This window comes from Thalassophryne amazonica, chromosome 17 (assembly GCF_902500255.1).
Source record: "Thalassophryne amazonica chromosome 17, fThaAma1.1, whole genome shotgun sequence".
Classification (NCBI taxonomy): domain Eukaryota; kingdom Metazoa; phylum Chordata; class Actinopteri; order Batrachoidiformes; family Batrachoididae; genus Thalassophryne; species Thalassophryne amazonica.
Window position 1 is genome coordinate 45,512,145 of NC_047119.1, and position 20,626 is coordinate 45,532,770.

The window sequence follows — 20,626 nt, forward strand, 5'->3', positions numbered from 1 at the left end:
TCTAAAACCTGACTGAAACTCTTCAAATAGACCATTCCTCTGCAGATGATCAGTTAGCTGTTTTACAACTACCCTTTCAAGAATTTTTGAGAGAAAAGGAAGGTTGGAGATTGGCCTATAATTAGCTAAGATAGCTGGGTCAAGTGATGGCTTTTTAAGTAATGGTTTAATTACTGCCACCTTAAAAGCCTGTGGTACATAGCCAACTAACAAAGATAGATTGATCATATTTAAGATCGAAGCATTAAATAATGGTAGGGCTTCCTTGAGCAGCCTGGTAGGAATGGGGTCTAATAAACATGTTGATGGTTTGGATGAAGTAACTAATGAAAATAACTCAGACAGAACAATCGGAGAGAAAGAGTCTAACCAAATACCGGCATCACTGAAAGTAGCCAAAGATAACGATACGTCTTTGGGATGGTTATGAATAATTTTTTCTCTAATAGTTAAAATTTTGTTAGCAAAGAAAGTCATGAAGTCATTACTAGTTAAAGTTAATGGAATACTCAGCTCAATAGAGCTCTGACTCTTTGTTAGCCTGGCTACAGTGCTGAAAAGAAACCTGGGGTTGTTCTTATTTTCTTCAATTAGTGATGAGTAGAAAGATGTCCTAGCTTTACGGAGGGCTTTTTTATATATATATATATATATATGACTTTTTTATATATATATATATATATGACAAATATACACGCATGACACAAGAAAGTGAAATCATTTATTACCATTGTGGTCCATTTAAGAATCAAATGACAAAATATATATAATAATAAAAGACTAACAATATTAATAATACCAATAATAATAATAATAATAAAAATAATGATAATATTAACAGTGTGTATATGGTAACAAGGCCCTAAACAAGTTATAAATACATTAAGACAGTAAATTAACATAAAATAATTACATAGATCAAGCGGGTAGCGTGTTACTGACTACATACGGTGAATAGCTCTACTTCCTCTGTCTTTTCTGCTATCTCCTCTGTTTAAGACAATCTTAGGCTTCTTAAATGTCCTCCTCCCTACCCTTACCAGTTTGGCACCTTAGGAGCTCTCTTAAGGCTTAAGGTGCTTTGTGGACAACTTTCATCTTACCAAGGGAAAATTCTAAGAAATGTCTAAGAATCCAAGGAATTCTAAGGTTTTTCTTAGAATAACGTCAGTAGGAGCTATTTTTAGGATATGGACCTAGAACATCAACATTAAGATGTGATGTTGAAATGTAACGTAATCACCTTAGTATTTCTTTTGTTTTTCTTGTTGCTTAATGCTGACAAATTATACTGTATTTGTTGTCTTTCTGATGCCTGATTCTGTTTTTTCTCTCCGTTTGAGGGGCAACTCCATCCAGGGATGGGTGTGGTGTCTGTATCTGCAACCCTCCGGTCCTGTGCACCGGCAAAATTTCCTGTATATTCATTTTGTAAATTGTTTTGTAAACTGTGGCGGTAGTATGGCCCAAGCAGAGGGTCACCACTTTGAGTCTGGTCTGCTTGAGGTTTCTTCCTCAAATCATCAGAGAGAGTTTTTCCTTACCACTGCCGCCTGTGTGCTTGCTCTGGGGGTTGGTAAGGTTGGACCTGAATTGTGATTTGGCGTTATATAAATGAAAATAAATTGAAAAATTGAAATTCAAAAAGATGTAACCGATGCCTGAAAAATTCTTTGTTGCGCAGCCGCTGGAGCCGTCTGTGAACCACACAAACACGTCAGCACCTGATGATCCAAACCGATAAGCTGTTTCCTTCAGAGACCAGCTTCAGTTTTAACAAATGGAATGTTTTGGGTAAAGTTGTACTCCATTCCCCATTAAGGAATGAAAGTTAATAGTCCTTCAGTAGTTGTCATCCAAAAATCTTACCCGATGGTGAAGATCTTTCATACACAACAGCGGTCACGCTACATTCTCATACAAGGGACCGCTCAAAGGGTGCGGCACTCCACCGAATTTGTCTGTATTTGTCGACTCACACAATTAAAAAACGACTGATTGACTTGAAGTCTTGGCACAATGTAGGGCGCAACTCAGTACTCGTTCAAAATCGGCGAGATCCGGATTCAGGAAGATTTTTCACCTGGCAAATACATGCTCTTTGACTTTTCTGGTCACAGGATGATGCAAAAACAAATCAATTTTCACAACTTTGGAACAGGTAAGTATCCTTATGAGTGGAAAAAAGGAACCATTTTGAAAATGAATCATGAAGGTCTTTCAGAATCATGAATGTCTTCAATCTCTGAATAAACTAGAGCACAGCGCTTGTAGAGCACAAACCTCTGCCATCACTAGTTTCCAATTCCACAAATTTTTATCTCGGAAAAAAATTTCAAGGTAAAATTCCTGTTAGAAGTGGCTTTTCAAAAGCTAAATTACATGTGATCGAATGCCTGGAGTATGTATTTAGTTCACGCACTTGAATCAAAGTTTTTTTGTGGTGTTGTCAGGCTTTTTTTCAACTTTTTTGGTTTCTGTATTCTTTATAAGATAATTTTCACAGAACATTGGTTATCTCTATGTACAATTTATCACTGCTTTTTGGCACTTGGTTTCTGACTGATAACTGGAAGATAGATGAACAACTTCAACCGGTTCAACTAGTCCATGACCCCCCACCCTCTCTGTCACTGCAGACATCTCCCCTTCTTCCCTCAGCACACCGGTCCCCAGACATCACAGCAGCAGCCCCCCACCTCAACACAACCTCCTCCATCCATCACTGTGGACCAGGTCAGAGGACAGCTGAGGAAGCTTCATCCCAGGAACGCTGCAGGCCCAGACAAGGTGTGTCCCCGTCTACTGAAGACCTGCGCAACTGAACTGGGAGAACCGCTGGTAACACTTTTTACAGCTTCACTAGAACAACCAAATCCCAATTATGAATTAAGAATATTCCCAAATGTAAATTAAGAATATTCCCAATTGTAAATTAAGAATATTCCCCGGCCTCCGAAATCTTCAACTTCATCTGCAAGGTCGAAGATGTCATCCAATTTGCGTCCGAGTTCAAGAGTCATCGCAGTGTGAGAATTCACTACCCTGCCAATCTCATTAATCATGATGGACAAGCGAGGGGCCATGGATCTTGATGCCGCAGTCTTGCCAATTTTCCGGTAGATCAGAGCAGCACATAAGCCAAAAAGTACCAGCCCTGCTACCATAAGACCAAAAATGAATAAATCCTTGACGTCCTCAACGGAGAAAGGCACCAAGCATGCAACACGCCAAGACCCCCAGGAGTTAAGAACATAGCCCGCAGGATACGTTCCATCTGGGCAAGTAGGATCCCCCGGTCCTGACCTTCTTGTAGAAAAAACGGTGTCAATAGCGTTCAGAGACCAGCTGATCAATTCCATGGTAAATCCAATAGTAGTCCAATAGATCCAGTATCCAATAAAATTTGAGGAATTCACAGTCTGGTTAAGTAGGGACTTGAAGGTTAAAGCAGAAGCAGAGTTAAGGGAGAGTGGAGGAGATGCGACCACCCTCGTCTGAGTCCCAAGCTGGGACTCCAACGAGGGCGAGAGGTATTGTGAATGAGAATCAAACCCAGGTCAATATACTGGCTGCCCAACTCATTATCCCACTGAGCTACCTGCTCTATGAAAATATAAAAAATTGAGGACGTCCATTCTGTTTTTTGGTTTAGAAATGATAAACACACAAGCCAAAAGTGCGGATAACAGCACTTTTGGCTGATGTGCTGGCCCTACTTGTGTGAAAATCTTTAAGAAAAGGTTTTTTTTTTTTTTTTCTACGAGTGGACAGACAATAACATTAATAGCACCATCTGACAGAATGGTAAAGATTAACGTTTGGCTGACAGTTAATCTTGTGATATAAAACATAATCCACTGAGAGAACATGATACCTTCTGTTGTATCTTAAATTAATAGATTTACACACAGATGGCTATTAGAAGCAATAGCCCTGTTTTGACATTTGGAAAAGCTTGCTGGTGCATTTTGGTTTATTTTTACATGGTCCATCTTTCATTCTTTCTTGCATCGACAGGAGTTATTGATTGTTCTTTGGAGGGGATTAATGTGACCACTGTGGCAGTGCTATGTTTGCCGTTTGACATGGCAGATGGACACAGCTGAACAATGGAGGCATAAATGTCATATCCAGGGGTCTTTCCAGACAAACAAACAATTATTTTCTTTTGAACTACACCATTCCGCTGGTTACAGTTACATTTTTGGTCATCATACATGTATGTTTGAGGTTTAGGGATGGATTGACTCAGGACACTAATCAAATTTTATCCATGTGGTCCTCCAGCATATAAAATTTCACAGATCTTCATGGTCATAATCAACACAGAGTCTGTACATCTGTATCAACTGGTACTTTTGCTTGTTCTCCAACTTTTGTAGATTAACTTTCGGATTAATCGTAACACAACATGACCTCCTTAATGGAGGCAAATATCGCATAAAAAGCCAGACAAGCAAAAAGCTCAAACTGTTTTTACAGTGTGGTGTTCTTAGGATAACAAGAACAGAAAAAGAAAAACTTCCAAACACTTCCTTCCTCACACCGAACTGCATGTGAAGTGGAAAGCAATGGAAATTTGCGGCGGCAGGGAGATTTTCTTGTTTTTCCACTACGACAGCTCTATCTCCTCGTCACGGGAACAAATGAGCTGGCACAGTGGCCTTATGGCTTCATTTGCATGATGTTACTTGGAGTTGTGGTACACAGAACAGAGGGCAATAACTCAGGCAGCTATTACCGTGGAAACTGATGCTTATCAGTTTCTCTACCGCCGTCTGTGTCTTTACAAACCATTCAGCTGACTAGCCTTTAGTCTGTTTTTTTTATTACATTTGCTGTGTGCTCACACATCTCTCTGTGAGCTTCTTTCACTTTTTACATTTATGCATGAAAAGTCCAACCAATATATCAGTTGGCTGATAATACCAGCCGATGAGCCTTTCACAAAGATCGATGGGTGCTTTTTTTAATTTATTTAAACAAATGGCTAATTTTATTTTTCCCTTCAAATTTTAGAATTCACTTACATAATGAGAAGCTAACTTGATTTAAATAATAATACAATAACATGCTTTTGGAGGGCGGTATGCATTTTCAAGAGGCCCGACGTTCATGCCCAGTCATTGCCATTGCAGGCGACAGCATGGACAGAGGGACTCAGAAAAATGCATACCGCACGACAACAGCATGTTATTTGCATTATTATCACTTTACTGAAATACACAACACGTAACGCGTACATAAAAAGCTGACTCATTTTAACTTTTGTTGTGTCGGCTGGCGCGCGCTGCTCTCCAAATTTGCCAGTGCGTCCTCATCAAGCTGGCTGCTTTGGGTGCTGTTCACTGTCATGCTATCCATGAGAAAATCATAAGGAATAGCCATATTGGGACCAACACACACTTCTCACCTTTTTATCTTTTCCTCTGCGGACAGTTCTTGGGCTGCGCGCGCTATGAGTCATTTGTTTACGCACAGCGGGCGGGTATAGCTAGACAGCGTCGACGTAAATCTACGATACTGGCCTAGCAACACCCCGGTAAAGTGATAATGTCCAATAGTGAGGCCCAGGATAATGGTAAATAATATTTTATCTTGTTGCTTTAAAACATTGTTACAAAAAAAAGTGGCCAAAACTGTCAGGAGTATAACACTAAGTGCATTACTCTCTGACATATTTAAATATCACATCTGAATATCTGCAGATGAATACAATTGCTGTTGTTTTCTTTGATTCTCTTCCTTCATACCACACCTCACCACAACCACTGAAAGAAGACAGAAAGCACAGGGTATGATTATAAATTGCGTTACACTTAATTTTTATTTTACTGAAGAAACAATGCAGAAAAACACTCTGGCTGTTAGATATTGGTGTTATTATGCAACCCATCCTGCAGATGGCGTTCCAATGGTACTGTTTACAATGCTGTCAAGCATACACTAGCTGGGACCCCCATCACCTCTTGGTAACATTGGCGACAAGAGACAGAGGCAAAGCGATCAGCTGCCATTCGTTTTAAGTCAGAGTGGCTGTTCACACTGACAGGTGGCTACTACGCCATCAGCTAGGTGTGGCCAAAATAAATAGTCTATTTAATGCAAATGCAGAGTGATGCGACATAGCGACTGCCAATCCAAGTAAAGATTGCATGATGAATGCATGTTGTTGTTGGTTGTTGGGTCTATTTATAGTTATTTATAATAAAGTTCCAGTTTAAACTGTGAAACATCAAGCCTCAGTTACATTTCTTTGTCATAAGGGTTTGATAATGAAATATTAGGAATCCTTGACATTTTTTTATGTATGGCATATATTGACAGTTTGGCAATTTTTTTTACTCCCCAATATCAGTATCAGCCTCCAAAATATCGGTCAGGCTCTAACGTGAATATCTCTTAATAGCCTCAATGTTCATTATACACCAAGAAATATTTCTTTAAATTGAGAAGTATCACCTTCGCTGGGCTGAAACAATCAATTAACCCAAATATCTAGGGCTGAAACGATTAGTCGAGTAATTCGAATAATTTGATTACAAAAAATGTTCGAGGCAAATTCTGTGCCTCGAAGCTTCGTTTAACGTTGTAGTACATATGCCAGGCCTGTGTGTGGCGCTGTAATGTCCCCAGAAAAACAAACAGAAGAAGAAGTAGAGCAGGCGCTAATCAAATTAGCACAAAAGCTACAGCTTTCCAACATGACAAACAGAGGGAACTAAAGCTTTTTAGGAAAAGACGGTCCACGCTGATCATCTAAAATAGCTTACTGTGCATTTAAAGCAAAGTGTTTTTTTTTTGTTTTTTTTTAACAGTTTCGCCCGTCCACAGACAGTCTCTGGAAGAAGTCCACTCTTTCTTCTGTGTGACTCGCAATGAGTTTTTTCGCTTTTTTGGGCAACACACAATGTTTCACAAACACGGGAACTCAAATAAAATAATAAAAAACAAGTGACTGCGAGGCTGCATGTTCAACCTCCAGCTGAAAATGAAATGCATTGGCTGAATCGCAGAGAGTGTGTTCATGCAGGAAATTCATGCAGGGACCCAGTCCACCACCTTAATAAATAAATAAATAAAAATGGTTAATTTTACAAGTTGGGGAAAACAAAAAACAGTCACAACCCATCCCCATTTCAGCAAAATGTCAAGACTTTGGCCCGACACCAGGAAAGATCCAAAACTTGTAAAGATGTGAAAAAAATTACCCAGGAAAACAGAAAGGGATACACTAAATGTGATCATCTCCTTGATGACGCAGTGACATTGTGCCATTACTTAGGGAGAACCCTGGACTGTTAATGTTTTAAAACGCAAAAGTATTTTTTATCCGATTACTCGATTAATCGCCAGAATAATCGATAGACTACTCGATTGCTAAAATGATCGATAGCTGCAGCGATCAAGTGATAAGTTATACACCTGGGCTAAAACATATTCATCCTCAAATTTTCCCCAACAAAACCTCAGCATCATAACTAAAAGGCACCAAAAAGAAATGTAACATCCACCATCTTTAAGAGAGCTCCATCACCAATGGTGTAGACCATAGGTGTCAAACTGATTCCAGAAAGGGCCAAGAGGATGCAGGTTTTCTTTGTAACCACCAACTCCAGCAGGTGACTTCACTGATGAACTCTTCCCATCTGCTCAAAGTGATGTTCATCAGTGAAATCACCTGATGGAGTTGGTGTTTACAAAGAAAACCTGCACCCTCTTGGCCCTTTCTGGAATCAGTTTGACACCTATGGTGTAGACGGTCGTCAACAATACAGGAATCATTAACACAAAATTGACATAGAAAAAGACAAAAAGAAAGACAAAAGGGACTTTTTTGGTAAGTTTTGAAGGTGTTTTTCAGAGACACAGAGATGACAGATGCCTCATTGTGAATAACTCACAAACAAGCATAATGTACGTTTTACCACTGAGAGAATCACATTCCTGCACTTTGTCTCTGTGCCACATCCAGTGGCTGAAAAAACAGGAGGCGTGTCCTAGAATATGTAACAAACAGTGGGAAGTGATCTGGATTAAATACTATCAAAATCTGATGGGCAGACATATGTGCATAAAAAAGCTTCACCCGAATTTGAACTTTGATCATAATTTGATTTTTCAATTTGGTGCGTGGTGCTGGTGTTGTTGTCATTTGTTTAGGGTCTAATTATCCTGAAGTCAGGTCTAATGGTTTATAATGACGTACACTATTGTGTAGCTTGTTGCTTTATGTTGGCACAGGTCAGAGAGAGGGAGTAACAGATGGCCTGGGGATTACTCCCTCAATCTCTAAGCGCCCTCTCTCTCTCACTCTCTCATAATTCCTCTCCTCTGTTGCTCACTCCACTCATTGCATTTTGTTTTTAATGTATCACACTAGGGTGCATTTTTCAAAATAAACAAATTAACTTAAGGAAATTGAACAAATCATTGAGATATGTCAAATATGTTCTAGTGCCAGGTTCCCAAATGTGAGGTTTTGGTCCATTTGGTGAAGATGGCACACCTGTACTGGAACTTGTTAAAGACACCTGGGAAGAACATATGGAGTGATGAGGTCACTGCACACAGGTGTTGGGTGATGCTGATATCTTTGAAGGAGAGTGAAGGTCCAGGTTTTTTGGGTCCTGGTGCTTCCTGTCTTACTGTACGGTTGTGAGACTTGATGCAAACCAGTAACCTAAAGGTGATGATTGGATGTCTTTGGTACGAGGTCTCTTTGGAGGATCCTTGGGTACCACTGTATCAAACAAGTGGTTACTTTGGCAGACTCAGATGAGGAGAACCACTTGCACTTCAACATTTCAGTCACGTGGTGTGTTTCTCTGTGCATGATCCAGCCAGCAGGTGTCTGAGTGTTGAGGATACCAGCAGCTGAAGAAGGCCAAGGACACCTTCACATTTCACCTGGCTGTGGCAGATAGATGGTTACTTTGAAGCAGAATTAATGGATCAGTTATCTGCCTGAGTGGTTGCCATCCAGGACCTAAGGCGGTGTGGTGGTGTGGTGAAAGTGGCGAGAGTGGCACCAAAACATGCTCCAAACATGACTTCCACCAAAATTATCTGTGCTTTGTGAATCTAAAGCAAGTATTTATTATCAGCATGAGATTAGTCTCATCAAGCTCAGACTCATGAAGATATCCTTGTGGAAGAGGTTTGGCCCAGGTCACATTTGAGACTGATAAAAGTCATTTACCTATGTGGGTTCAGCAAAATGTTTGGGAATGGATTCTTGATGACTGCGTGACTTCTTGTAGACCCTGCAGCAATTACTGTGCTGCTACTGTGGAACTAATCATCATGTTCAAATATTTAATGTCACAGCTGCAATGTCAGCTTTTGGAAAATTATGGAATCACCGGCCTCGGAGGATGTTCATTCAGTTGTTTAATTTTGTAGAAAAAAAGCAGATCACAGACATGACACAAAACTAAAGTCATTTCAAATGGCAACTTTCTGGCTTTAAGAAACACTATAAGAAATCAGGAAAAATAATTGTGGCAGTCAGTAACGGTTACTTTTTTAGACCAAGCAGAGGGAAAAAAATATGGAATCACTCAGTTCTGAGGAATAAATTATGGAATCACTAGAGCTGCAGCTATCGATTATTTTAGCAATCGAGTATTCTATCAATTATTCTGGCGATTAATCGAGTAATCGGATAAAAAATACTTTTGCATTTTAAAACATTAACAGTCCAGGGTTCTCCCTAAGTAATGGCACAATGTCACTGCGTCATCAAGGAGATGATCACATTTAGTATATCCCTGTTTTCCTGGGTAATTTTTTTCACATCTTTACAAGTTTTGGATCTTTCCTGGTGTCGGGCCAAAGTCTTGACATTTTGCTGAAATGGGGATGGGTTGTGACTGTTTTTTGTTTTCCCCAACTTGTAAAATGTAACCATATTTATTTATTTATTTATTAAGGTGGTGGACTGGGTCCCTGCATGAAGTTCCTGCATGAACACTCTCTCTGCGATTCAGCCAATGCATTTCATTTTCAGCTGGAGGTTGAACATGCAGCCTCGCAATCACTTGTTTTTTATTATTTTATTTGAGTTCCCGTGTTTGTGAAGCATTGTGTGTTGCCCAAAAAAGCGAAAATTAAAAAGCGAAACACTCATTGCGAGTCACACAGAAGAAAGAGTGGACTTCTTCTGTGGACGGGACGGAGCTGTGTGAGGGAAGAGCTGAGCCGCTCACAACTGTTAAAAAAAACAAAAAAACACTTTGCTTTAAATGCACAGTAAGCTATTTAAATGATCAGCGTGGACCGTCTTTTCCTAAAAAGCTTTAGTTCCCTCTGTTTGTCGTGTTGGAAAGCTGTAGCTTTTGTGCTAATTTGATTAGCGCCTGCTCTACTTCTTCTTCTGTTTGTTTTTCTGGGGACATTACAGCGCCACACACAGGCCTGGCATATGTACTACAACGTTAAACGAAGCTTTGAGGCACAGAATTTGCCTCTAACATTTTTTGTAATCGAATTATTCGAATTACTCGAATTACTCGACTAATTGTTGCAGCCCTAGGAATCACCCTGTAAATTTTCATCCCCAAAACTAACACGTGCATCAAATCAGATCTGTTCATTAGTCTGGATCTAAAAAGGAGTGATCACACCTTGGAGAGCTGTTGCACCAAGTGGACTGACATGAATCATGGCTCCAACACGAGAGATGTCAACTGAAACAAAGGAGAGGATTATCAAACTCTTAAAAGAGGGTAAATCATCACGCAATGTTGCAAAAGATGTTGGTTGTTCACAGTCAGCTGTGTCTAAACTCTGGACCAAATACAAACAACATGGGAAGGTTGTTAAAGGCAAACATACTGGTAGACCAAGGAAGACATCAAAGCGTCAAGACAGAAAACTGTCTCAAAAATCGAAAATGCACAACAAAACAAATGAGGAACGAATGGGAGGAAACTGGAGTCAATGTCTGTGACCGAACTGTAAGAAACTGCCTAAAGGAAATGGGATTTACATACAGAAAAGCTAAACGAAAGCCATCAACACCTAAACAGAAAAAAACCAGGTTACAATGGGCTAAGGAATAGCAATCGTGGACTGTGGATGACTGGATGAAAGTCATATTCAGTGATGAATCTCGAATTTGCATTGGGCAAGGTGATGATGCTGGAACTTTTGTTTGGTGCCGTTCCAATGAGATTTATAAAGATGACTGCCTGAACAGAACATGTAAATTTCCACAGTCATTGATGATATGGGGCTGCATGTCAGGTAAAGGCATTGGGGAGATGGCTGTCATTACATCATCAATAAATGCACAAGTTTATGTTGATATTTTGGACACTTTTCATATCCCATCAATTGAAAGGATGTTTGGGGATGATGAAATCATGTTTCAAGATGATAATGCATCTTGCCATAGAGAAAAAACTGTGAAAACATTCCTTGCAAAAAGACAAATAGGGTCAATGTCATGGCCTGCAAATAGTCCGGATCTTAATCCAACTGAAAATCTTTGGTGGAAGTTGAAGAAAATGGTCCATGACAAGGCTCCAACCTGCAAAGCTGATCTGGCAACAGCAATCAGAGAAAGTTGGAGCCAGATTGATGAAGAGTACTGTTTGTCACTCATTAAGTCCACGCCTCAGAGACTGCAAGCTGTTATAAAAGCCAGAGGTGGTGCAACAAAATACTAGTGATGTGTTGGAGCGTTCTTTTGTTTTTCATGATTCCATAATTTATTCCTCAGAATTGAGTGATTCCATATTTTTTTCCCTCTGCTTGGTCTAAAAAAAGTAACCGTTACTGACTGCCACAATTTTTTTTCCTGATTTCTTATAGTGTTTCTTAAAGCCAAAGTTGCCATTTGAAATGACTTTAGTTTTGTGTCATGTCTGTGATCTGCTTTTTTTTCTACAAAATTAAACAACTGAATGAACATCCTCCGAGGCCGGTGATTCCATAATTTTTGCCAGGGGTTGTAAAAGCCAAGATAATGGGTTGCACAAGTAATGGACCCCTTTGGTATAATACTGTAAATAATCAGTTTTATTGCCAGTTTTCTTCAGACAAGTCAGGGGATGGATACATGAACATTTGCAAGTCCCTGAATATGTCTTGCACTTTATTTACAGCAGTGATGAAGAAATACAAACAGTATGGCACTCTATGGTAAATATGTGAGCAGTAGACAGTTCTCAAAAACTGAGTGACTGTGCAAGAAGGAGACGAGTGAGGAAAGCCACCAAGACACCCAGACAACCAGAAAGATGTTATAGGCTTCTCTGGCTGTGATTGAACGAATTGTGCATAGTGCATGTTTTGCATTTTGTATCCCCAGTTATACAGCTTCACGATGAAGTGGAGCAGAGAAGGATTACAGGCTGTTCACAAACAGACAAACGGGTGAAAACATAACCTCTGCCCAACTTCATTGGTGGAGGTAATTCATTTATATCAACTTGTAGAGATCTGCTTTGAGTTTGAGTTTAAGGAAGACAAATTTTTATATTTAGAAACTTGATTTATTTTTTGTATTTGAAATAGCATAAACAACTTAAAATGTGTGAAATACCAATGGGCCGAAAACTTTTGGAGGGTACTGTATATAAAATCTAGCATCATAACTGCAAGGTAAAGCCCCCGTATCCATAGTCCATATTGCATTATTTTTTTCTAAGCACCGGCGGCGTCTTTTCTTCAATTGCTCTAAATGAGAATGGAGTGTAAGTAGTGGCTACCTCAGCTCAGTAAAAGCAGCTCACAAGGTCTTCCAGGCACATCCAACTGGGAGGAGGCCTTGTCGAAGACCCAGGATATACTGGAGGGATTACATCTCCAAGCTGGCTTGGGAACGCTTTGGAACGCCCCAGGAAGAGGACTTGGCCGAAGGTAGGGATGTGTGGCCTGAGTTGCTTAGCCTGTGCCACCATCATCCAGACCCGGACAAGCAGAAAAAAATGAATCAATGACTTTTGATATACAGTATGCAGAAGTGTATCACCCAACTGTTACCCACGATCTAGTGTTGGAGGAAAAATCCTAATAAGACAAAATACCATGAGATTGTAATACTTGTATGATACATATCGAATCGGCACTGAAGAATCGCAAAAGTATGGAATCATAAGATAAGTATATTATCTAATAATATCATATAATATAATATTATATTATTTTATTAGCCCTACAGAACAATATGCTTGATGGGTATAGCGCAGCTTATGAATCTGGTTTTGAAACATTTTACACTTCAATAGAGCAGCAATTCTTAAAACTGTATCAGGTAGGAAGGCAAGCTCATGTTGGACATTTTTTTACTGCTGCTTTCACACTACAGTATGTGGTGACCAACATCAAGATGACTTGCAAATCAGCATCAATGCAAATTTAAATGTCAAAGGTCATCAAATTTTTGCTGGAATCAAGATCTTCACATGTATCATTTAAGTAAATAGTTCTCCTCCTTGAGCATATTTACTGATTGCGGAGACTCAATGAAATTAATTAAAATTCAGTCCACAATACTGCTGCCAAATTGTCAGTACAGCATGAAAGCAGATTTACTGTTAAATATGCAAATTCTGTGTGTGCCCGTCAACATAAACAGCATTTATTGTTGTGTGGGCCGCTGAAGAGGATGTACTGCTGGCCCACTACCAAAGGGAGCCCTGCCTGAAGTGCGGGCTTCAGGCACGAGAGGGCGCTGCCACCTCACAGGAACAGCCGGGGTGACAGCTGTCACCAATCACCTGGTCATCACCCACACACACAAAAGCCGGACGACATCTCTACCTCGTCGCCGAGATATCATCTACCTTCACAGTAAATTCTCAGCCGTTGTTGTGCTGACGCACGTTACTTGTTGTCGTGTGTGTTGAACTGTTTGCAGGTATCTTGAGCGCTACTTTCAGCTGGAGGCTGGGTTCGCGGATGGTGGAGTGACGCACTTCACTCTTCACTCCGAACTTCAATAAGTAGGATTACTGACTCTGCATAAACTGTGTACTTGAGGTGGAGGTGTCTTTCCCACCCGACTAATACAAGAAGAACTTGCTGACTGTTTACTGGGTGTGTTTTTCACACACATTACTTCTGTCTTCTGCTTCCTGCCAGCAGTACCAGATCCAACAGTCGGAGATGGTGACCACCTGGGGACTCAGGACTTGGCGGCTCCAGCATCCTTCGGGTTTTGTGGCAGTGGAAATCGTGTGGGATCCGGTTCTACTCAGGACGGACGTCTCCTATCCTCGAGCCTACCCACACGTCACTTTGTATATTTTGACTGTGAACCAAATTCTGCACTTGTCTGTATTTTGTTGTGCATATTTCACAACAGTAAAGTGTTGTATTTTTGACTCATCTATTGTCCGTTCATTTACGCCCCCTGTTGTGGGTCCGTGTCATTACACTTTCCCAACAGGATATCTCGGCCATCGTCATGGATCCCGAGGGGCGTCAACCATCTGTTGAACAGCCAATGGAAGAGCAGGGTGCACAGGCGTCCGCAGGAGGCGTGATTGGTTAGTTGCAGCAAATCCTCACCGCCTTTACTGCTCGGTTGGATCTAATGACCGAGCAGAACATCATCCTCAATCGCAGGATGGAGGCTCTCACCGCGCAGGTGGAAGCGCGCGCTCAGGGCGCTGCTGCAGCTTCTCCTCCTGCTGACCCGGTGCCGAATATAGACATTCCACTGGTCATTCAACGACCCCCCCCCCCCCACCATCCCCTGAAGCATACATAAGTCCCCCAGAGCCATACGGGGGTTGTGCGGAGACGTGCGCGGACTTTTTAATGCAGTGTTCGCTCGTCTTTTCACAGCGTCCCGTGATGTACGCGTCGGACGCCAGCAGGGTGGCTTATGTAATTAATTTGCTTCAAGGCGAGGCACGCGCCTGGGCTACGGCGCTCTGGGAGCAGAATTCACGGCTCCTTACCTCTTTTACTTTCTGGTGGCGCGTCCTTCGCCATTGAAGGTGCGGGCACTAGATGGCACCCTTCTCCCTTTAATCACACACAAGACACTGCCAGTAACTTTGGTAGTGTCTGGGAATCATCGGGAAAAGATCGAGTTTTATGTGACTCCTTCTACCTCCCGCGTGATTTTGGGCTTCCCTTGGATGATCAAACACAACCCCCGGATTGATTGGCCGGCTGGGGTTGTGGCTCAGTGGAGCGAAACCTGTCACCGGGAATGTCTAGGATCCTCGGTTCCGCCCGGTTTGACCGCTAACGAGGAGGTTAAAGTCCCCCCCAATCTTGCGGCGGTGCCTGAGGAGTACCACAATCTCGCTGACGTCTTCAGCAAAGATCTGGCACTCACTCTTCCCCCACACCGTCCGTACGATTGCGCCATTGATTTGATCCCAGACACCGAGTATCCGTCCAGCAGACTGTACAACCTCTCACGTCCTGAGTGCGAATCAATGGAGACCTACATCCGGGACTCGTTAGCTGCCGGGTTGATCCGGAACTCCACCTCCCCGATGAGTGCAGGTTTCTTTTTTGTGGGCAAGAAAGACGATGGCCTCCGTCCATGCACTGACTACAGGGGACTGAACGAGATCACGGTCCGCAACCGGTACCCTCTACCCCTGTTAGATTCGGTGTTCACACCCCTGCATGGAGCCCAAATATTCACAAAACTCGATCTTAGGAACGCGTACCACCTGGTTCGGATCCGGAAGGGAGGTGAGTGGAAGACGGCATTCAACACCCCATTAGGTCACTTTGAGTACCTGGTCATGCCGTTCAGCCTCACTAATGCCCCCGCGACGTTTCAGGCTTTGGTAAATGACGTCTTGCGGGACTTCCTGCACCGATTCGTCTTCGTATACCTAGACGATATTCTCATTTTTTCCACGGATCCTGAGACCCATGTCCAGCATGTACGTCAGGTCCAGCAGCGGTTGTTGGAGAACCAGCTGTTTGTGAAGGGCGAGAAGTGTGAGTTCCACCGCACTTCTTTGTCCTTCCTGGGGTTCATAATCTCCAACTCCGTCGCCCCTGATCCGGCCAAGGTCGCGGCGGTGAGAGACTGGCCCCAACCGACAAGCCGTAGGAAGCTGCAACAGTTCCTCGGCTTTGCGAATTTCTACAGGAGGTTCATAAAGGGCTACAATCAGGTAGTTAGCCCCCTGACAGCTCTGACCTCCTCCAAAGTACCATTTACTTGGTCGGATCGGTGCGAGGCCGCGTTTAGGGAGTTGAAACGCCGGTTTTCGACTGCACCAGTTCTGGTGCAGCCCGATCCTAGCCGCCAGTTTGTGGAAGAAGAGGATGCCTCGGACTCAGGGATAGGAGCCGTGCTGTCCCAGAGCGGGGAGTCCGATCAGATTCTCCATCCTTGTGCCTATTTCTCACGCAGGTTGACCCCAGCTGAGCGGAACTATGACATGGGCAATCGGGAACTCCTCGCGGTGAAGGAGGCTCTTGAGGAGTGGAGACGTCTGTTAGAGGGAGCCACGGTACCATTTACGGTTTTCACGGACCACCGGAACCTGGAGTATATCAGGACCGCCAAGCGGCTGAACCCCAGGCAAGCCCGCTGGTCATTGTTCTTCGGGCGTTTTGACTTCCGGATCACCTACCGCCCCGGGACCAAGAGCCAAAGATCGGATTCTCTGTCCCGGGTTCACGAAGTCGAAGTCAAAACCGAGCTGTCGGATCCGCCGGAATCCATACTACCTGAGTCCACTATCGTGGCCACCCTCATCTGGGATGTGGAGAAGACCGTCCGGGAGGCCCTGGCACAGAACCCGGACCCAGGTAAAGGACCTAAGAACCGCCTCTACGTCCCACCAGAAGCCAGAGCTGCCGTCCTGGACTTCTGTCACGGTTCCAAACTCTCCTGCCATCCGGGGGTGCGAAGGACCGTGGCAGTGGTCTGGCAGCGCTTCTGGTGGGCGTCCATGGAAGCCGACGTCCGGGACTATGTCCAGGCCTGCACCACCTGCACCAGGAGAAAAGCTGATCACCAATGGGCACAGGGACTCCTCCAACCGTTACCTGTGCCCCATCGCCCCTGGTCTGGCCTGGATCGAGTATGCGCATAACAGCCAGGTGTCCTCTGCCACCGGCCTCTCCCCGTTTGAGGTGTGTCTGGGGTACCAGCCCCCATTGTTTCCTGTGGTGGAGGGAGAGGTCAGTGTGCCCTCGGTCCAGGCCCACCTGCGGAGGTGCCATCGGGTGTGGCGCACCACCCGTTCTGCCTTGTTGAAGGCCCGGACGAGGGCTAAGGCCCATGCAGACCGCCGGCGTTCCCCGGCCCCTGCATACCAGCCTGGGTAGGAGGTGTGGCTTTCTACGAAGGACATCCCCCTCCAAGTGGACTCACCCAAACTAAAGGACAGGTACATCGGTCCATTCAAGATCCTCAAAGTCCTCAGTCCGGCCTCAGTGAAGCTGGGAGCTGGAGCTTCACTGCGGGTCCACCCGGTTTTTCATGTTTCCAGGATCAAGCCACACCACACCTCACCCCTCTGTGCTCCCGGACCGGCGCCGCCTCCTGCCCGGATCATCGACGGGGAGCCGGCTTGGACTGTGCGTCGGCTCCTGGACGTCCGCCGGAAGGGCCGGGGTTTCCAGTACTTGGTGGACTGGGAAGGTTATGGACCCGAAGAACGCTCCTGGGTGAAGAGGAGCTTCATCCTGGATCCGGCCCTCCTGGCCGATTTCTACCGGCGACACCCGGACAAGCCTGGTCGGGCGCCAGGAGGCGCCCGTTGAGGGGGGGTCCTGTTGTGTGGGCCGCTGAAGAGGAGGTACTGCTGGCCCACTACCAAAGGGTGCCCTGCCTGAAGTGCGGGCTTCAGGCACGAGAGGGCACTGCCGCCTCACAGGAACAGCCGGGGTGACAGCTGTCACTCATCAACTATGACAGCTGTCACCAATCACCTGGTCATCACCCACACATACAAAAGCCGGACGACATCTCCACCTCGTGGCCGAGATATCATCTACCTTCACGGTAAATTCTCAGCCGTTGTTGTGCTGACGCACGTTACTTGTTGTCGTGTGTGTTGAACTGTTTGCCGGTATCTTGATCGCTACTTTCAGCTGGAGGCTGGGTTCGCAGATGGTGGAGGAGTGATGCACTTCACTCCTCACTCCGAACTTCAATAAGTAGGATTACTGACTCTGCATAAACTGTGTACTTGAGGTGGAGGTGTCTTTCCCACCCGACTAATACAAGAAGAACTTGCTGACTGTTTACTGGGTGTGTTTTTCACACACTCATTACTTCTGTCTTCTGCTTCCTGCCAGCAGTACTAGATCTGACAGTCAGAGACGGTGACCACCTGGGGACTCAGGACTTGGTGGCTCCAGTATCCTTCGGGTTCGGTGGCAGTGGAAATCGTGTGGGATCCGGTTCTACTCGGGACGGACGTCTCCTATCCTCGAGCCTACCCACACGTCACTTTGTATATTTTGATTGTGAACCAAATTCTGCATTTGTCTGTATTTCGTTGTGCACATTTCACAACAGTAAAGTGTTGTATTTTTGACTCATCTATTGTCCGTTCATTTACGCCCCCTGTTGTGGGTCCGTGTCATTACACTTTCCCAACATTTATGCAAAGCATTCTTTCTGCATAATTGCAAATATGAACACAAGAGATTTGCAAAGTACAATAAAACCTCCGTGTGATGTGAAAGAAAAATGTAAAGAGAAGATGTGGCATCCAGCCAACACAGGAGGACATTTTCAAGAATCTATCCACAGTCACCTCCATCTGAATGACGTTATAAACATTTATGACCACATGCATTCAGCCTCATCTTCTTTACAATGACTGTGTAGAACCACCCCTCAGTTTAAAAACCAGCAACAATGTTAAAGGAGTGGGGTTTTTTTTTTTCAACCAACAGTCCAAATCCCTAAAATGCACTTTAAGATGACAAGAAAGCAGAATAAAATCAAGATATTTAACACAGCGACACTAGAGAATGTTCAGCAATTTCCCTTGATAATTAATTACTTTATTTATGTCACATTTGGGGCAGCACAGTGGCTTAGTGGTTAGCAGCTTTTGCTTTTGTTTTTGACCAGTGTAATAATTAACAAACAAACAAACACACAAAAAAAGTTTTTACAGGAAAAAAAGGCAGGTGTGGCCACTAGAACTGTTGATAATTGGGTAAAATTGTAAATAACTTCACTGAACCTGCAGATTTTACAATATAAACCAATTTCACGCAGCAAAATAAGCAATTTACAAGCTGTAAATTTTTTCTCCATGTAATGTGGAGTTGAGTCAGGAAGGGCATCCGGCGTAAAACTTGTGCTAAATCAACATGCAGATCCACCTTGGATCTGCCGTGGTGACCCCAAATGAAAACAAAGGATCAGCGGAAGGGACTTACTAAGCTTTATTTTATTTTTAATGTTTATTTAACAGGGCAGCACGGTGGCTTAGTGGTTAGCACTGTTGCCTCACAACAAGGAGGTCATGGGTTCAATTCCCACCTGTGGCCTTTCTGTGTGGAGTTTGCATGTTCTCCCCGTGTTTGCGTGGGTTTCCTCCGGGTGCTCTGGTTTCCTCCCACATCCAAAGACATGCGGGTTAGGTGGATTGGAATCTTTAAAAATTGACCGTAGGTGTGTGTGTGGGCGTGACTGTGTTTGTTTGTCTGTTTGTGGCCCTGCAACAGGCTGGCGTCCTGTCCTGGGTGTACCCCGCCTCACGCTCCATGACTGCTGGGATAGGCTCCAGCTCCCCGCGACCCTCAACTGGACTAAGCGGTTGAAGATGTGTGTGTGTGTGTGTTTATTTAACAGGGACGATACATACAACATTGCCACAGAAAATGGGAAAGTGTGATGCATGTAAGATGTCTAGCATCAGCTAATTTGCAGTCTTTTTCCGTGGTCAGGCTTTAGAATAAAAAAAAATATATATATATATATATATATATATATATATATATATATATACATACACACATACACACACACACACACAATGATACAAATACAGGGAATAATACAATGAAAAGGTACCATGAATAAATAAACAAAGTTGCAGTTGTAAATTAGTGAAAGCTAGTGAAATTTGTGAAATTTAACATTAATCATGGGTAAAGTGTTACTGTATTGAAAATTACTTGAGAGAAATAAATTTTCACATTTCTGCTGTTGCTTCAGCCAATGTTTAACTTTCACACTATTTTTATTTTATTTAACCTTTATTTAACTAGGTTAGCTCCATTGAGATCAATATATCTTTTACAAAGGAGACCTGGACAATTATAAACATTGCAATCCACCTAACCTGCATGTCTTTGAATGTAGGAAGAAACTGGAGCACCCGGAGGAAACCCACACAAACAACTCCACAGGTGGGCATCAATCCTGTGACTTTCTTACTGTGAAGCAGCAGTGCTAACCACTAATCCACCTAAGCCTCTTTAGTTCTGTTTGGGATTTAATTTCTGATGGTATCGGTGTATACCTCGCACTGAGAGGGATGATTGGCCAAATGTCCTGCACCTTAGAATTTTGTAGTTTTGAGTGGTTCTGCTCCTTCTCACTGTCCAACAGTAAAACTGCTACAATATGATCTGTTTAAATTGTAATCCATTTTAAAATGTACAGGCTGATCTGTGATGTTGTTTATATCTTTACATTATTATTATTAAT

General features: G+C 43.3%; 1 protein-coding gene across 1 annotated transcript in view; it reads right to left on the reverse strand.

Annotated features, from left to right (window-relative positions):
* The window catches only part of LOC117529092 (protein unc-13 homolog B-like), a 174,724-nt gene that overhangs the window by 153,416 nt on the left and 682 nt on the right, over positions 1-20,626 (reverse strand).